A 6,000-nucleotide genomic window follows, 5' to 3' on the forward strand; every position below is an offset into this window, starting at 1 on the left:
CTGAGTAAATTGCACTTAACCTCTTTGTCACTTTAATTTTACCTAAGGACATAAGATTAAAATGGTACCTACTCTTCTCTGTCCTCACAGAGTTGCTATAAAAAGAAATGAGACATTTCAATTCTTGATATGACAAGTTGAGGCTTCTCTAAAGAAAAATGTCTATTCCTGTTAATTAAAAAGCCTTTAAGGTGACAGAATAAGCCCTACAATACCAGCCTAGAAGCCTGAGGACAATTTATTTTCATTTTCATTCATCCACTCTCTCATGCAGTCATACTTTCACTCATTAAACTATATCAACATTTTTCTTGTCCACCAGTCTCATCCCTCCTCCCTCACCAGCCCCTCACCCTACAAATAAAAAGCAGAAAAATAAGAATATAAAAAACTAGATACTTCCAGCAAGATGGCGGATTAGGCAGACACTCTACATGGACACTCTATAACAAACGTATGAGAGACCAAATTAAACAGACACAGATGAAAATCCTAGAATCCTGAACTTCAAAGAAAAGGTTTAAGAAGTATAGCTTGAGTGCTTTCTGGGAGGAAAAGCTGAGCAGGGACAAGAGAGAAGGAGATTGACAGGTAAACAGTTGTCCAGACACAGCATGACCATCTTGAACTTTTGTGACCAGCTTTGGCAAGACAAAAAAAAAAAAAAAAAAGGTGGCCTGGAAGAGCAGATTCACACAGGCTATGACAAAGATGTGGATTCTCATCTACCCCCATTGGAGACCCTGCTCTCAGAGTTCAGAGACATGTGGTTGAGAGGCACACCAGTGTGAAACAGGGCTGGCTGCATGGATTTGTGCCTAGAGTCGGGTGGGCTTCTCTCCAGTCCTACAGAGCCCACAGAGTCAACAGATAATCATTAGTCTAGCAGATACCCTCATAACCAGCTATTCTGTTACCTACTGCCAAGTGGTCCTAATAAACACTTTAACCAGTTCTATCCAGGGTCTCCATGAACCATTTCCAGATTGACTGTCCTGAACATAGGTAACATCTAGGCCAATAGGAACTCCATCTAGGGCCAGGAACTCTGCTGTCACATCCCTCCTGCACCCACCATATGAACTTCTTTGACTGGCAGGAGCCCTTTAGAATTTTCTTTCTGGAGCCAACAGCTGCACTGGTTTTTTGTTTTGTTTTTTTCGTCTCATTGTTTTGTTTTGTTTCTTTATTCTTTCTTATTCTCTTAAAACTTATCCTATCTCTGCTTTTGTTTTTCCTTCTTTTCTTTTTTTCTCTTTTCTTCTCATCTTTTTTCATTTTGATTTTCCTATGCTCTACTCTCTTTCTCTATTCATCTACTCTCTCCCTGGTTTTTCTAAATGGGATTTTTTCTTCCTTTTATTAGCTCTCTTTTTAAAAATTCTATAGCTCCATTTACCTGTCCCTCTTTTCTCTTTTTAGTTATTATATTCCTTTTTTTCTGGTTGTTTCCTGCTTTTACTTATTTTTTATCTTTTCATTGTTGTTTCTTTGATGGGGGGGGGGCTTTCCTGTTTCCCACATAATAGGAGGCAGCAATCATGTTCATATAGCCCAGAGACAACCATATCTCCTGCAACTCCATTCACTGGAAAGGAACCCAAACCAGCTCCTATACCACCTGATCAACAATAAACAGTGGCCAATACCAGCCAAACCAACCCTAAGCTGAAGCGTATGAATGGATAATGGTATACATACTTCCATTCTCTAACTACACACAAAGGAGACTAGTGGTGTGAGCCTAAGAATGCATCAACATATAATCATCAATTAAATATAAATATGACAATACCACAACAACCCAGAGAAAACAGACAATTTTAGTTCACATGAAGAAATAAGATAGAATGGTTCAAACAAATGACCAAGATGCAGAGACAGAAAATGTTTCTGAGGATGAAAATGTAACAGAACTAACTGAAAAAGAATACAAAAGAATCACATTTAGGGTCCTTCAAAGGACTCACAGAGTGATGAAGACCACAGAAAAAACTTGAAAAGAATTCAGGAAAATACTACAAGAAAAACAGACAAAATAAATGCAAACTTTGAAACAATATAAAACATGCAATTAGAAATCCAGAAGATTAATACTAAGATATCAGAAATGAACAATACACTGAAAGAACAAAGGAGTAGATTCTACACAATGGAAATATGAATTTATGAACTTGAAGATAAATCTCTCAATAGTAATAAGCCAGAAAAACCATCAGAAAAAATGACAAAATCCAAAGTAAACCTAAAAGTTATGTGGCACAACATGAAGAGGAACTACTTACAGGTGATCAAAATTCCAAACAGGAAAAACAATAAAAATCACAGAGAAAATTGTTTTAGAGTTACAGGAATAAAACTTCCCTAACATCATGAAAGATAAGAACACAAGCACACAAGAAGTTGAATAAACCCCAAACATGATAGATCCCAAAAGAAAATCACTAATACATATCACAATCAAACTTTCCCAAACCAAAAATAAGGAAAGAATCCTGAGAGCAGCTTGGGAAAACCAAAAAGTTGCCTACAAAGGAGAACCAGTAAGACTTAGCTCTGATTTCTCAGCAGAAACCATGCAGCAAGAAGGCAGTGGAATGACATATACAAAAACTTGGAAAGAAATAATTACCAATAAAGAATCATATGCAAGCAAAGTTGTCCTTCAAATATGATGACAAAATTAGGACATTTCCAGATAAACAGAAATTAAAGGGATTTGTAATAACTAGACCAACTTTACAAAAAACACTGAAGGATGTTCTTTTAGTTGAGAACCAACATCCACAGACAACAACCTGAGATTAACACATATGACAACATCATCCAGAACTCAATCCAGATGTGTTATTGTTGTTTTAGTGCCATAGAATCAGTTCCAACTCACAGCGACCCTGTATAGGATTCCTGAGGAGTCACTGGTGAGTTTGAAATGCCAACCCCTGTGGTTCAAACCAAGTTTTCAATCAATGCTTATTTTACGGGACTCCCATCTAGATATATAAGTATTTAAAGTAAAACTAACCTACAAAACTAAATAGGGAACCAGAAATACCAATTTATAATGAAGTCAAAGAAGGGAATAGTGCAGATACTAAATTCTCAAATGGCAAGGAAGTCAAGTAAATTTCAAGATAAAATAGACAGTTTTAAATGGTAAAAAAATAATAATAAATTATAAGGCCACCTCAAAGAAAATAAATACACCTTCACATAAAAATAAGAAAGAGGAAACTCAGATTTAGTAAAGATGAATCTGTGAAACACCTCACAACATGGATGAACCCAGAGGACATTATGCTAAGTGACTACAGTACAACAAACTGACAGACAAGCGGTGGAAGTGAAATTAGTCAATCACAAAAGGACAAATACTGTGTGAGACCAATATTGTAAAGTTCAGAAAAGATTTTCTTGATTTAAAACAAAAAATTATCTATGATACTGGGGGAAAGGTGGAGGGAAAATTATTCATGGGCTAGAGTAGAGGGTTGACACATGTTAACATGGGTGACAGGGCAGACAATATGCAACAAGAGGGAGGTTAGCAGAGGAAAGACAAAGGTAGTGGGATACACAGGGGAGAATGCAACAGTTAAAGAGAATAGAGGTAAATAACTTAATTGATGGTACATGGGGAAGGTTTGAATTATTGTAATGAAGCAAAGATGTAAGTTGTTGAATGTAAAACTGACGATCTGCTCCATAAACCTTCACTCAATTTACAGTAAAAAAATTCTTAAGAATTAGAGGCATTTTCAGGAAAAATTGAGAAACTGATACTTGCTTCAATTCTGAAAGTAAACAAATTGCAAATTTACTCTAAACACTTAAGACATTATTTCAATTCAATTTCATTAATCTCATGGTCAGCAGTTCGAAACTACCAGCTGTTCCGCAGGAGAAAGATGAGGCTTTCTGCTCCCGTAAAGATTTACAGCCTCAGAAACCCTGTACAGAGTTGCTATGAGTCGGAACCAACTCCATGGCACATAACAACAACAACAACTGTTGTTTACAGCTTTCTTTAGCTCCTGGCCAAACATTTCAGTAAAAAAGAGTAGTAGCTGCTCAAGTGGAATCCTGCATGAAATCCATGCTCATCACTTTCTATTTCACCAGTTCCTTCAGTCACCAACATTTCTCTGGAGATAATCATGGCAATCACTCACATGAAAGAATGTAACACAAAAAAAAGGGCTACAAGGACAGTACTCTCAGAAGTTTGGTGTTTTAATTTTTAGTGAAGGAAGGCATGCAGGATCAAGAGGTAACTGTGTGTACTATAAAACAACATTGGAATAGGACCCAAGTAATATGCTGTTTTCTCCTGGATCTTTTACTATCTTGCATGATGAGTTGAAGTATCTACAGGCTAAATATATCCATCTCTAAAATAAGGGGTTAAATGAGATGATTTGTAAAGGTTCTTGCCTAGTCCTAGTATTTGTCATTTCATCATCCTTTCCCTAGCAAGAAGGAATTCTGGTGCCTTTTTTGTTTTTGTTTTCAGAGTTCCACACTATATTCTTTTTCCTACATTTCCTCTCTAGATTCCTCAAGAGTTACAAATGCTTCCCACAACATCCAAAATTAATCACTTTTCCTCCCAAAAGCTCAGAAAATGGCAACTTAAGAGTCATGGCTCCACCTTGTGGCCATGTCTTACAACTGACATTTCCCTAAAATAATGTGTTCAAGTGTCTGGATATATATACTACCCAATGCATTGCAAACGAGCTCTGGTAACATAGTAGTTACGAAATGGGCTGCTAACCTCAAGGTCAGCTGATCGAAACTACCAGAGGTTCCACCGGAGAAAGATGAGGCGTTCTGCTCCCGTACAGATTTACAGCCTCAGAAACCCTGTGCAGGGTGACTATGAGTCAGAACCAACACCACGGTACTTAACAACAGCAACTACAATGCATTGAAACCGACTCCACAGCACTTAACAAATATTCATTTGGAATCCTGTAGAAGATTTGATGCATTTGAGTTGTGGTGTTGGAGGAGAACATTGAAAGTACTATGGACTGCCAAAAGAACAAATAGATCTGTGTTGGAAGGAGTACAGCCGGAGTGTTCCTTGGAAGCCAGAATGGTCAGACTTTATCTCTCATACTTCAGATGTATTGTCAGGAGGGACCAGTCACTGGAGAAAGATATGATGTATGGTAAAGTGGAGGGTCAGAGAAAAAGAGAAAGACCCCCAGCAAGATGGATTAGCCAAGTGGCAGCAGAAATGGGCTCCGGCATAACCATTGTGAGGTTGGCCCAGGACCAGGCAGTGTTTCATTCTGTTGTGCCTAGAGTTGCTATGAGTAGGTACCAACTCGATGGCACCTAACAACAACAAAATTCATTTTTATGTTCAATCTTTTGTTTATAATTTCTTTGAACCCAAACTTGACAAAACTGTAATGTTTTCTGTATCTTATAACTGAACAGTTCCCACGCTATTCTAATCATCACTCCCAGTTTAACCATAATCAGAGCAGCATCTATGGGGACTTAGGAAATTGTATCACTGTGTATAAAGTATATAAATTTTTTAACTGTTGTTGCTGTTAGATACCATCAAGTCAGTACCAACCCATATCGATCTTATGCACAGCAGAACGAAACATTGCCCGACCCTGTGCCAACCTCACTTCTGTTACCACACTTGAGCCCCTTGATGCTGCCACTTGGCCAATCCTTCTCATTGGGGGTCTTCCTCTTTTTCTCTGACCCTCCACCTTACCAAACATGATACCCTTCTCCAGTGACTAGTCTCACCTGACAATATATTCAGAGTATGAGAGACAAAGTTTGGCCATCTTGGCCTCCAAGGAGCACTCTGGCTGCACTTCATCCAAAATGGATCTATTGGTTCTTTTAGCAGACCATGGCACTTTCAATATTCTTCTCCAACACCAAAACTCAAAAGCATCAATTGTTCTATGGTCTTCCTTATTCACTGTCCAGCTTTCGCATGCATACGAGGTTATTGAAAAT

At 37.9% G+C, this 6,000-nt stretch overlaps 1 protein-coding gene across 1 annotated transcript in view; it reads right to left on the reverse strand.

The window, feature by feature from the left end:
- The window catches only part of SYCP1 (synaptonemal complex protein 1), a 152,924-nt gene that overhangs the window by 15,840 nt on the left and 131,084 nt on the right, over positions 1 to 6,000 (reverse strand). The gene's annotated exons all lie outside the window — the stretch shown is intronic.

The sequence above is a fragment of the Chrysochloris asiatica genome, unplaced genomic scaffold (genome assembly GCF_000296735.1).
Source record: "Chrysochloris asiatica unplaced genomic scaffold, ChrAsi1.0 scaffold00085, whole genome shotgun sequence".
In the NCBI taxonomy this organism is placed as follows: domain Eukaryota; kingdom Metazoa; phylum Chordata; class Mammalia; order Afrosoricida; family Chrysochloridae; genus Chrysochloris; species Chrysochloris asiatica.